The 13,628-nt window shown below is 45.0% G+C and overlaps 1 protein-coding gene across 1 annotated transcript in view; it reads right to left on the reverse strand.

Annotated features, from left to right (window-relative positions):
• The window catches only part of LOC126253145 (leucine-rich repeat-containing protein 51-like), a 40,927-nt gene that overhangs the window by 20,037 nt on the left and 7,262 nt on the right, over positions 1-13,628 (reverse strand). Inside the window, exon 2 of the mRNA XM_049954289.1 lies at positions 8,399-8,502. The gene's annotated coding sequence lies outside the window, so the exon portion shown is untranslated. The remainder of the gene's footprint in view (positions 1-8,398; positions 8,503-13,628) is intronic.

Raw genomic sequence — 13,628 nt, forward strand, 5'->3', positions numbered from 1 at the left:
TCCAACAACTATTTTAATCAATGCCAAGCCAAATAACTGTTTGAATAAGGGCCACAGGTGGACCAATGCGTTACTGACTTACTCAATCTGTGAAGCTCTTTCTCTTCGTGCCCATTCGGATAATTTCTTCGCAGTGCGTAGTTTTCTTTTTCTTTTGTCTTAGACTCTATATTGCGGGTGCTACATCGTGTATATCAATTACGGTTGAAATTTATGAGAGTTTCAAATCTATGTGACACTAGAATGAGATTTTCACTCTGCAGCGGGGTGTTCGCTGATATGAAACTTCCTGCCAGGAAGTTTCTATGTGACACTTTTTGCTATCAGTGTATGTATGAAATGTTGTTTGTTGTTGTGGTCTTCAGTCCTGAGACTGGTTTGATGCAGCTCTCCATGCTACTCTATCCTGTGCAAGCTTCTTCATCTCCCCCACCTACTGCAGCCTACATCCTTCTGAATCTGCTTAGTGTATTGATCTCTTGGTCTCCCTCTACGATTTTTACCCTCCACGCTGCCCTCCAATACTAAATTGGTGATCCCTTGATGCCTCATAACATGTCCTACCAACCGATCCCTTCTTCTAGTCAAGTTGTGCCACAAACTCCTCTTCTCCCCAATTCCATTCAATACCTCATCATTAGTTATGTGATCTACCCATCGAATCTTCAGCATTCTTCTGTAGCACCACATTTCGAAAGTTTCTATTCTCTTCTTGTCTAAACCATTTATCGTCCATGTTTCACTTCCATACATGGCTACACTCCATACAAATACTTTCAGAAACGACTTCCTGACACTTAAATCAATACTCGATGTGAACAAACTTCTCTTCTTCAGAAACGCTTTCCTTGCCATTGCCAGTCTACATTTTATATCCTCTCTACTTCGACAATCATCAGTTATTTTGCTTCCACAAATATTAAAACTCCTTTACTACTTTAAGTGTCTCATTTTCTAATCTAATTCCTTCAGCATCACCCGACTTAATTCGACTACGTTCCATTATCCTCGTTTTGCTTTTGTTGATGTTCATCTTATACCCTCCTTTCAAGACACTGTCCATCCCGTTCAACTGCTCTTCCAAGTCCTTTGCTGTCTCTGACAGAATCACAATGTCATCGGCGAACCTCAAAGTTTTTATTTCTTCTCGATGGATTTTAATACCTACTCCGAACTTTTCTTTTGTTTACTTTACTGCTTGCTCAATATACAGATTGAATAACATCAGGGAGAGGCTACAACCCTGTCTCACGCCCTTCCCAACCACTGGTTCCCTTTCATGTCCCTCGATTCTTATAACTGCCATCTGCCATCTACAAATGCTAGAAACGTAGGTTTGCCTTTCCTTAATCCTTCTTCTAAGATAAGTCGTAAGGTCAGTATTGCCTCACGTGTTCCAACATTTCTACGGAATCCAAACTGATTTTCCCCGAGGTCGGCTTCTACCAGTTTTCCATTCGTCTGTAAAGAATTCGTGATAGTATTTTGCAGCCGTGGCTTATTAAACTCATGGTTCGGTAATTTTCACATCTGTCACCACCTGCTTTCTTTGGGATTTGAATTATGATATTCTTCTTGAAGTCTGAGGGTATTTCGCCTATCTCATACATCTTGCTCACTAGATGGTAGAGTTTTGTCAGGACTGGCTCTCCCAAGGCTGTCAGTAGTTCTAATGGAATGTTGTCTACTCCCGGAGCCTTGTTTCGACTCAGGTCTTTCAGTGCGCTGTCAAACTCTTCACGCAGTATCATATCTCCTATTTCATCTTCATCTACATTCTCTTCCATTTCCATAATATTGTCCTCAAGAACATCGTCCTTGTATAGACCCTCTATATACTCCTTCCACCTTTCTGCTTTTCCTTCTTTGCTTAGCACTGGGTTTCCATCTGAGCTCTTGATATTCATGCAAGTGGACCTCTTTTCTCCAAAGGTCTCTTTAATTTACCTGTAGTGATATGCGCCTCTACATCCTTACATTTGTCCTCTAGCCAACCATTCTTAGCCATTTTGCAGTTTCTGTCGATCTCATTTTTGAGATGTTTGTATTCCTTTTTGCCTACTTCATTTACTGCATTTTTATATTTTCTCCTTTCATCAGTTAAATTCAATATTTCTTTGTTACCCAAGGATTTGTACTAGCCCTCGTCTTTTTACCTACTTGATCCTCTGCTGCCTTCACTACTTCAACCCTCAGAGCTACCCATTCTTCTTCTACTGTACTTCTTTTCCCCCATTTCTGTCAATCGTTCCCTACTGCTCTCCCTGAAACTCTCTACAACCTCTGTTTCTTTCTGTTTATCCAGGTCCCATCTCCTCAAATTCCCACCTTTTTGCAGTTTTTTTCAGTTTTAATCTACAGTTCATAACCAATAGATTGTGGTCAGAGTCCACATCTGCCCCTGGAAATGTCTTAAAATTTAAAATCTGGTTCCTAAATCTCTGTCTTGCCATTATATAATCTATCTGAAACCTTTTAGTATCTCCAGGGTTCTTCCATGTATACAACCTTCTTTCATGATTCTTGAACCAAGTGTTAGCTATGGTTAGGTTATGCTCTGTGCAAAATTCTACCAGGCGGCTTCCTCCTTTATTTCTTAGCCCCAATCCATATTCACCTACTACGTTTCCTTCTCTTCGTATTCCTACTGTCGAATTCCAGTCACCCATGACTATTAAATTTTCGTCTCCCTTCACTTCCTGAATAATTTCTTTTATCTCACGATACATTTCATCAATTTATTCATCATCTGCAGAGGTAGTTGGCATATAAACTTGTACTACTGTAGTAGGCGTGGGCTTCGTGTCTATCTTGACCACAATAATGCGTTCACTATGCTGTTTGTAGTAGCTTACTCGCAGTCCTATTTTTTTATTCATTATTAAACCTACTCCTGCATTACCCCTATGTATGTAATATGTACTGAAATTTTAGGGGGAAGGTTCATAGCCTGTGCAGTGTTCTGTGCTCAATGTGAGTGCAGCTTATTATTAGAGCCTCACTTTAACAATCATGGCTGCGTAAGGTTCAGTAGAGGTCCTTGTGAATTAAAAAGCCACTCGGGCAGATATTTATGCGTCTGTGCTTTGGAACTGTTTTTTAGAAAGGACACTGCGTGATGACAGTGACTCACGATAGGGCGAATGTTATATGAAGTTCATGTTGAATATGCATGATCCGCGTCTCACATTTAAGTGAAGAAGCACCACTGGGTTTCAGTGAAACTCTCCCTCAGCCATTACCCACCACCCCTCAACCAGTCCTAGTTATCGTGAGGACAGCTGATAAAAGTAGTAAAATAACTGACTTTTGCAGGATCCGACAGGGGCACTGTATCTCTTGAAGGAAATCGTCTCACCACGACTGTAAAGTTTTTATTTTATTCCCCAGAATGAACCAGTATCGGTAGAAACACCATTATCAAGGGTCAATTGCAATTAGACAAAAAAAGCTATACATAATGTGGGAAACATGAAAGAACAGGCATAAGAAAGAGGGAAAGACTGGAGAGAAAACACACAAAGTCATTCTATGAGGTAGGAGGTATTTGAAAAACTTCAGTCACATTTTATGTGAATAGGACTGATACTTTAATTCCTAACTGACAGCCATTAGGCTGACACGCAAAGTAATTTCAAGCATAATTTGTCAATCAGGCTGCCTCAAGTAATGTCATGTTTTAGTAGTAATGGTTTTCATTTAATGTTTTATACATTTGTTGGTTGTGTAAAAGCGTAGGTGGTTATGTGCTAGTGGTACTCTGGAGGAAATGGAGAGGAGGTGCCGAACATGTAGGTGAGTGTTCATCGGAGGTGAGGGTATCATCTGGAGTGCTCCAGGGAAGAGTGGTAGGTCCACTGTTGTTTTCTATCTACATAAACGCTCTTTTGGATAGGGTGGATAGCAATGTGCGGCTGTTTGCTGATGATGCTGTAGTGTTCGGGAAGGTCTTTGAGTGACCGTAGGAGGATAGAAGATGACTTGGACAGGATTTGTGATTGGTGTAAAGAATGGCAGCTAACTCTAAATATAGATAAGTGTAAATTAATGCAGATGACTAGGAAAAAGAATCCTGTAATGTTTGAATACTCCATTAGTAGTGTAGCGCTTGACACAGTCACGTCGATTAAATATTTGGGCGTAACAGTGCAGAGCGATATGAAGTGGGACAAGCATGTAATGGCAGTCGTGGGGAAGGCGGATAGTCGTCTTCGATTCATTGGTAGAATTTTGGGAAGATGTGGTTCATCTGTAAAGGAGGCCGCTTATAAAACACTAATACGACCTATTCTTGAGTACTGCTCGAGCGTTTGGGATCCCTATCACGTCGGATTGAGGCAGGACATAGAAGCAATTCAGAGGCGGGCTGCTAGATTTGTTACTGGTAGGTTTGATCACCACGCGAGTGTTACGGAAATGCTTCAGGAACTCGGGTGTGAGTCTCTAGAGGAAAGGAGGCGTTCTTTTCTTGAATCGCTACTGAGGAAATTTAGAGAACCAGCATTTGAGGCTGACTGCAGTACAATTTTACTGCCGCCAACTTACATTTCGCGGAAAGACCACAAAGATAAGATAAGAGAGATTAGGGCTCGTACAGAGGCATATAGGCAGTCATTTTTCCCTCTTTCTGTTTGGGAATGGAACGGGGAGAGAAGATGCTAGTTGTGGTACGAGGTACCCTCCGCCACGCACCGTATGTTGGATTGCGGAGTATGTATGTAGATGTAGATGTAGGCATGAAACAGTTTGTTGATTCTTCAGTAAACAAGAGTAGAAACTACGTGCTCACGGCTGTCGGGCGTCAGGTGGTGGGTGATGAACCGCAGACGGAAGTGGGCTGGCGTGGACGCGCCCGTGTGAGCACTCACCGTGCAGTCAGTGGACGGCGTCTCAGTTCCCGTGGCTGTAGGTGGAGCGAGCCGACATTCAGCGTCAGTGATAGTCGGTGCCCACGGTCAAACCCTGGAACGGTGGCTAGAGAGCAGTGGGTGGCAGGTTTGGGGCTAGGAAGCAGTTCGTATCGCGGACCAAAAGCGGCCGCAGGACCTCTGACAAGCTGTCAACTGGAAGCGGCAGCAGGGCGCAAGCGGCCAGATGGCGGAGGTTGTGCAGCAGCCGTCACTGATTCGTATCACCGCTGCGCTGATGAGAGCTGCATCAGGAGAGCGTTAATGACTCCCTTAGCCTTGCCTTGCCAACCAATGATGGCCCAGAAATCGTGCATGTTAATGCCGAAGGCGTATACTACCGTATACTTCAGTACCGTGAAAACTTAACAATGCTGCTCTTTGCCTGGAGAACTGAGTCGCTGTTGAAGAAGTTGTCCGTATGGCTAAATGCTGTGTGGCCTGGCTGAAGTTCGTGCCCTGAATATGACACCGTCCTGCTGTCTCGGCCCATACCACTACAGTTGACATGCTGTTCATAGTTTATTTATAAGGGGCGATAAAAAAAGTTTCCGTTAGGAAGCCGTACACTCCCGAATCGGTGTGCCAAATCAGGTAAAATCACCGTGACCATTGAGGCAATCATCCTACCGATGCGTCATGTTGAAGATACCCATTTGATTAATGCTACACATCCTTGGGTGGACACTTCAAGGCCTTTTTTAAGGGGCCGAACGCGCGATAATAGCATGGGAAGAGATTCCAACTATAGGGCAGGTGCTTAAGTGTCTTCTACTAGGAATGGCGTAACGGATGAGGCTGGCTTCCCGTCGAATCGCGACCAGCACGGAACTTCCCGCTCCATTCCACAACAGTGGTTTTCGACGGACATGCTGCCTCATACACATTCTTCATTCTTCGATGGATGTCTACTGGTGTTTGTCCTGCATTTTGTAAAAACTTCGCCATAGTTCACGCTTCCACATTTACCGCACGCACATCGGAAAGACACGAATGACGCACTAATCCCTTGCCTATATAACGGTGCTTCTATACCTGCATCGGAATCGCGCTATGTTGCATATGTGCTGTGGCAGTGCCCTCATACGGAACCTTTTGATCGCCATTTACGTAATATCTCAAGCTGGTAACGAAACGCCGTGGCGGTTCGTCCCTCTACCCTTTGCACTTAGGTCACGTGCAACCTCGGAGACCATCTTTGTCAACGCTCTCTTTCTCTCTGCGAAGAGTTAGTCGTCAATTACCTCTGTACAAGACATGTGTATATCGGCCTATGTTGGAGTTTACCCTGTGTGTTCAATGCCTGACGTCAGTTTTCTGTTTGAACCGTTCATCTAATCTAGGCTTGCGTCAGGCTTTCTGTATGTTTATATAGTTTTCCATGTGGTACACGTATCACTCATTCTACAAATTGACAAATGTGTGAACAGCAGTATAGTGGACACGTGCTGATTCACACCATATAAGACTTGGATGTAAGATTTTTTTTTTTCCTCTCTTTTATATATGTTTGCTATTTCATGTTCCCTACATTTATGTAATGTCACTGCAGTTCCCACCTGATAATGAGACACTACTGGCCATTAAAATTGCTCCACCAAGAAGAAATGCAGATGATAAACGGGTATTCATTGGACTAATATATTATACTAGAACTGACATGTGATTACATTTTCGCGCAATTTGGGTGCATAGATCCTGAGAAATCAGTACCCAGAACAACCACCTCTGGCATTAATAACGGGCTTGATACGCCTGGGCATTGAGTCAAACAGAGCTTGGATGGCGTGTACAGGTACAGCTGCCCATGCAGCTTCAACACGATACCACAGTTCATGAAGAATAGTGACTGGCGTCGGCCGGCCGAAGTGGCCGTGCGGTTAAAGGCGCTGCAGTCTGGAACCGCAAGACCGCTACGGTCGCAGGTTCGAATCCTGCCTCGGGCATGGATGTTTGTGACGTCCTTAGGTTAGTTAGGTTTAACTAGTTCTAAGTTCTAGGGGACTAATAACCTCAGCAGTTGAGTCCCATAGTGCTCAGAGCCATTTGAACCATTTTTTGACTGGCGTGTTGTGACGAGCTTGTTGCTCGGCCACCATTGACCAGATGTTTTCAATTGGTGAGAGATATGGAGAACGTGCTGGCTAGGGCAGCAGTCGAACATTTTCTGTATCCAGAAAGGCCCGTACAGGACCTGCAACATGCGGTCGTGCATTATCCTGCTGAAATGTAGGGTTTCGCGGGGATCGAATGAAGGGTAGAGCCACGAGTCGTAACACATCTGAAATGTAACGTCCACTGTTCAAAGTGCCACCAATGCGAACAAGAGGTGACCGAGACGTGTAACGAATGGTACCCCATACCATCACGCCGGGTGATACGCCAGTATGGCGATGACGAATACACGCTTCCAATGTGTGTTCACCGCGATGTCGCCAAACACGGATGCGACCATCATGATGCTGTAAACAGAACCTGAATTCATCCGAAAAAATGACGCTGTACCATTCATGCTCCCAGGTTCGTCGTTGAGTACACCATCGCAGGCGCTCCTGTCTGTGATGCAGCGTCAAGGGTAACCGCAGCCATGGTCTCCCAGCTGATAGTCCATGCTGCTGCAAGCGTCGTCGAACTGTTCGTGCAGATGGCTGTTGTCTTGCAAACGCCCCAATCTGTTGACTCAGGGATCCAGACGTGGCTACACGATCCGTTACAGCCATGCGGATAAGATGCCTGTCATCTCGACTGCTAGTGATACGAGGCCGTTGGGATCGAGCACGGCGTTCCGTACTACCCTCCTGAACCCACCGATTCCATATTCTGCTAACAGTCATTGCATGGCGACCAACGTGAGCAGCAATGTCGCGATATGATAAACCGAAATCGCGATAGGCTACAATCCGAACTTTATCAAAGTCGGAAACGTGATGGTGCGCATTTCTCCTCCTTACAGGAGGCATCACAATAACGTTTCACCAGGCAACGCCGGTCAACTGCTGTTTATGTATGAGAAATCGGTTGGAAACTTTCCTCATGTCAGTACGTTGCAGGTGCCGCCACCGTCGCCAACCTTGTGTGAATGCTCTGAAAAGCTGATCTTTTGCATATCACATCATCTTCTTCCTGTCGGTTAAATTTCGCGTCTGTAGCACGTCATCTTCGTGGTGTAGCAATTTTAATGGCCAGTAGTGTATTTCCACCTAAACTGGCCCATTATGGAAAACAAAATTTTTAATAGTCGTGGCGAAATGCATTCCTTTAAGTAGTAAAATAAGTGTGATTGCATTTTTATTACGTTTCTTTCCGTACTCTTCGAGACATTCATGGGAGTCTCATAGTTAACTCCCAGACGACCGTCGAATCCAGTGCAGGGCGAATGGCGATTCAAAAACCTTCCACACTGGAATTGAATTTCATGTTCAGCAGAGTTCTCATTTAATTCACAGTTTCTTACAATAACGGAAAGAAAAGGCGGCAGGGAGGCGCCTCACCTGGACACGTGGTCGCAGTAGCGCTTGAGCAGGACGGCCAGCTGTGAGTCGGTGGGGCAGTAGCAGGTGCGGGACCTCAGCTTCGCCGCGGACACCTCCAGCTCCTGCGGAAACACAGCACGGCACAGCTGCAGTCGAGGCCGGGACAGGAACTCATTCTCAGGAGGCACTTCTTTTGGAGAAAAACGACATTCCGTTTGAGGAAACTGTGATTGACTTATTATACTGTTGTTTTTGTCTTTTGATACAATCACTTTTCTTATGACACTGTCATAACCGATTTCGGCCTGTACATTCTGATGCTGGAATAGAGAAAACAAAACCTAAGGGTAAAACAAGTACAAACATGTCGGAGCCACAACCTCACCTCTGCTTGCATCACTATCAAAGTGAAGTTCTCGAAAGCGTTCTTTAAGTTTTAAAAGAGATGAAATCGGATGGAGCAGTTCTCTTAGGTTGTTCGCAGATGATGCTGTAATTTACCGTCTAGTAAGGTCATCCGAAGACCAGTATCAGTTGCAAAGCGATTTAGAATAGATTGCTGTATGGTGTGGCAGGTGGCAGGTGACGCTAAATAACGAAAAGTGTGAGGTGATCCACATGAGTTCCAAAAGAAATCCGTTGGAATTCGGTTACTCGACAAATAGTACAATTCTCAAGGCTGTCAATTCAACTAAGTGCCTGGGTGTTAAAATTACGAACAACTTCAGTTGGAAAGACCACATAGATAATATTATGGGGAAGGCGAGCCAAAGGTTGCGTTTCATTGGCAGGACACTTAGAAGATGCAACAAGTCCACTAAAGAGACAGCTTACACTACACTCGTTCGTCCTCTGTTAGAATATTGCTGCGCGGTGTGGGATCCTTACCAGGTGGGATTGACGGAGGACATCGAAAGGGTGCAAAAAAGGGAAGCTCGTTTTGTATTATCACGTAACAGGGGAGAGAGTGTGCCAGATATGATACGCGAGTTGGGATGGAAGTCATTAAAGCAAAGACGTTTTTCGTCGCGGCGAGATCTATTTACGAAATTTCAGTCACCAGCTTTCTCTTCCCAATGCGAAAATATTTTGTTGAGCCCAACCTACATAGGTAGGAATGATCATCAAAATAAAATAAGAGAAATCAGAGCTCTAACAGAAAGGTTTAGGTGTTCGTTTTTCCCGCGCGCTGTTCGGGAGTGGAATGGTAGAGAGATAGTATGATTGTGGTTCGATGAACCCTCTGCCAAGCACTTAAATGTGAATTGCAGAGTAATCATGTAGATGTAGACGGCATTTGGTGAACGCATGAACTTGTGTACACCAATGCCGCTCCTAGATGTGAACCATACGCATGCTAAAAGTACTTTACCTGCCTTACAAGTAGGCCTAGTGAAAAGATTTGTACTTGTTTCAGGTCTTAATATAAGCTTCCGTTTTCTCTATTCTAGCATCTAAAGATGACCTTTTTAGATCGAAATCGGTTATGATTGTATCAAAAATGGAAAATGCCTTATATTATTAATTTTCATCTTTGTTTGGGGGCCGATAGAGAAAACTTGCAGGATTGGAAACTGTTTCTTTGCTTGAACATTAAGAAAAACTAACGTCTTTGCATATAAAAAGGGTGTGTGCATGTATGTGTGTGTGAATGTGTTCTAATATAGGTTCGGGATACCTGGAGAAATACGTACTTGTGGAAGTGTGGCTGAGAAAGTGGTGACATATAGGCATGACACTGCTATGTCTGGCGCTATTTCAACTAAACTGGGTGTATTTAAGGATTGGTATATGGAAAAATATACTCTTGGGGCAAAACGTTAAAAGAGTCGAAAACGACCAATATTAGTGTGGAAACCATAGTTTTTTGTGTTGCTACAATAATTGGTGACGCTCTTACTGGTGGGAGCACTGAAACAAAAGCAAATAACTAAGCAGCACTGGAATTTAAAAAGAGGGCTTGCTGTAAAGTAATATCTTCGAATTTTTTATGCGAGACCTCTTCAAGCTTTTTAAATAAAACAAACGTAATTAGCATTTTATATATTTGTCCCCCATGCCTACATATTTTCAGTCCTCTGACGATAGAGCGCTCAAAATTGTTGCGTGTAACACGGCGATGTGTAATGTAATTACAACCCCTCGGAGTGGCCGCGCGGTTAGAGGCGCCTTGTCACGGATTGCTCGGCCCCATCCACCGGAGGTTATAGTCCTCTCTCACGCATGGGTGTGTGTGTTGTTCTTAGAATAAGTTAGATTATGTTAGTTTAAGTTGTAAGTTAGTCTAGGGACCAATGACCTCAGCAGTGTGGTCCTTTAGGAATTCACACACATTTGAACGTTTGAATGTAATTACATCAGCGTTGAGAAACAGCGTGCTGTGATCGAGTTGTGAATTCGAAGAGTTCGTCCACACATGGAGCACCCTCTCTTCCAGCATTACAGTACTATTACCAGACCACACATGAGCGCTGCGACATCTGCAACAATGAGATGCCTTTCTTTTTTGGCTCACAGTCATCGATCATCCTTTATACAGTCCCCATTTTGGCTCCATACGATTTTCGTCTGTTTCAAAACTTAAAGAACGTCTTCGAGAACTTCACTTTGATAGTGATGAAGCGGTGCAAGCAGAGGTGACGTTGTGGCTCCGACATTTTACAGCGACAGTATTAACCAACTTCTCTCTCATTGGGAGAAATGTGTTCGTCGCCAGGGTGACTATGTTGAGAAATAAATACGTAGACATGAAGAGTAAACACTTAGAATGTTAATAACGCTAGTTTTATGTTGTTTTTTTGGGGGGAGGAGACCAGACAGCGAGGTCATCCGTCCCATCGGATTAGGAAAGGAAGTCGGCCGTGCCCTTTCGAAGGAACCATCCCGGCATTTGCCTGGAGCGATTTAGGGAAATCACGGAAAACCTAAATCAGGATAGACGGACACGGGATTGAACCGTCGTCCTCCCGAATGCGAGTCCACTGTGCTTGTTTTATATACGAAGCATTATGAGTTTTCACATAAAAAATTCAGAGGCATTACTTTTCTACATTGCTTCATAAAGGAAATGTATAAGTATGTTACCAAACACAGGTCACGAATCTGTGACTTCACGATGCAAGAAAAGAATCTGATTCATGTGAGATGAATAAATTGCTATTTTGCAAGCTATAAAATTTAGGGCGAACTGCCAGATGTCTTCTACTTGTTACCACGATATTTCGGCGCAGAGTCTTCTGACCGTCTTCAGCTGAAAACTGACAGGTAAAGCACTGCGCTCATGTACACTGCTCGCCACCGTAAATGCAACACCCTGAAGGAAGCATCCGAATCAAGTGAAATTTACACCATGGGTTTGCAGCGATGAGATATGCAACTGATTAGAATTTCAGCGCAGACGCACATCACGCGCGCCTGTGGCGCCACCTCATAGCGCCATTTAAGGCTTGGCGATTTCGACGAGTGTACGTTCGGCACGTGTGTTTACCTTGTGGTTGTTTCACAAGAGGATCAGTTATGCCTCGTAGACAACAGCGAACATCGTTTGATCAAGTATCCGAGTTCGACAGAGGAAGGATAGTGGCTTACCGAGATTGTGGATTATCATACAGAGAAATCGCTAGTCGTGTTGGACGAAACCAAACAACTGTAATGCGGATATGTGACCGTTGGATGCAGGAGGGTACGACGGACCGACGTGGTCGATCGCATTCACCTCGGTGCACCACTGCACGTGCTGATAGGCAAATTGTGCGCATGGCAGTGACGGATCGCTCAGTGACATCCCGAACCATAGCACAGCACATTGCGTCTGTAACGCATCATCCAGTGTCTGCGCGTACCATTCGACGCCGTTTACAGCTGAGTGGTCTGTCCGCAAGACGTCCATTGCTTCGTCTACCATTGACGCAGAACCACAGACGTCTCCGTCGCCAATGGTGTGATGACAGACGGATGTGGACGGCAGAATGGAATGACGTTGTCTTTACTGACGAGGCACGCTTCTGTCTGCAGCACCACGATGGTCGGATTCGAGTGTGGAGACACCGTGGAGAGAGGATGCTGGACAGCTGCATTATGCACCGCCACACTGGTCTTGCACCGGGTATTATGGTATGGGGCGGTATTGGATATTACTCTCGCACGCCTCTAGTACGCATTGCCGGTACTTTAAATAGCCGGCGCTACATATCCGAGGTGCTGGAGCCAGTTGTCCTTCCTTACCTTCAGGGCTCGGCCACAGCCATATTTCAAAAGGATAATGCGCGACCACACGTGGCACGCATTGTCCAAAGGTTCTTCGTCAATGACCAGATTGAATTGCTTCCCTGGCCGGCTCGCTCTCCGGATCTTTCGCCGATAGAAAACATGTGGTCCATGGTTGCTCAACGAGTGACTCAGATTACATCCCCAGCTGCCACACCAGATGATCTTTGGCAACGTGTGGAAGCTGCTTGGGCTGCTGTACCCCAGGAACACATCCAACGTCTCTTTGACTCAATGCCGAGACGTGTGGCAGCGGTGATCTCCAACAATGGCGGCTACTCTGGCTACTGATTCTGGCAGGAACCACATGTCACAGACGTCTGTAAACGTAATCATTTGATACTTGGTCAACATGTTATCTACAAAATAAGTTTTGTTGTGCTACGTCTTGTCTTTCTTGGTGTTGCATTTACAGTGGCCAGCAGTGTATTTAAGACCCCGCCGGCACATGCGTAGTGCCGCGCGATGTAGCCGTGAGGTGTAAGGCGTCTTGTCACGGTTCGCGCGCGGCTCCTCCCGTCGGAGGTTCGAGTCCTCCCTCTGGCATGGGTGTGTGTGTTGTCCTTAGCGTAAGTTAGTTTAAGTTAGATTAAGCAGTGCGTAAGCCTAGGGACCGATGGCCTCAGCAGTTTGGTCCCATATTCCTTACCACAAATTTCCAGTTTACATGCGTAGAGTGTCCAGTTGGCGTTGCGCATGCGCCGTTTCTCTTCAAGTCTGTGTGCTCCGTCGCGCGCCCTCCGTGGTGAAAGCTGGATTATCGATATCAGATCGATTCTGTTCGCATGGCAAACGACGCCGGTTACGCAGAACACGAAGTTTTTCTAGAATGGGATTACACGTAGAATTTAACTGGAAACCGCCGTCTCGATTAATAAAGGACTCAGACAGTCGTATTTCCACTGAATCAATGATGAAAAAATGGTTCAAATGGCTCTGAGCACTATGGGACTTAACATCTGAGGTCATCAGTACCCTAGAA

This window comes from Schistocerca nitens, chromosome 4 (assembly GCF_023898315.1).
Source record: "Schistocerca nitens isolate TAMUIC-IGC-003100 chromosome 4, iqSchNite1.1, whole genome shotgun sequence".
Classification (NCBI taxonomy): Eukaryota; Metazoa; Arthropoda; class Insecta; order Orthoptera; family Acrididae; genus Schistocerca; species Schistocerca nitens.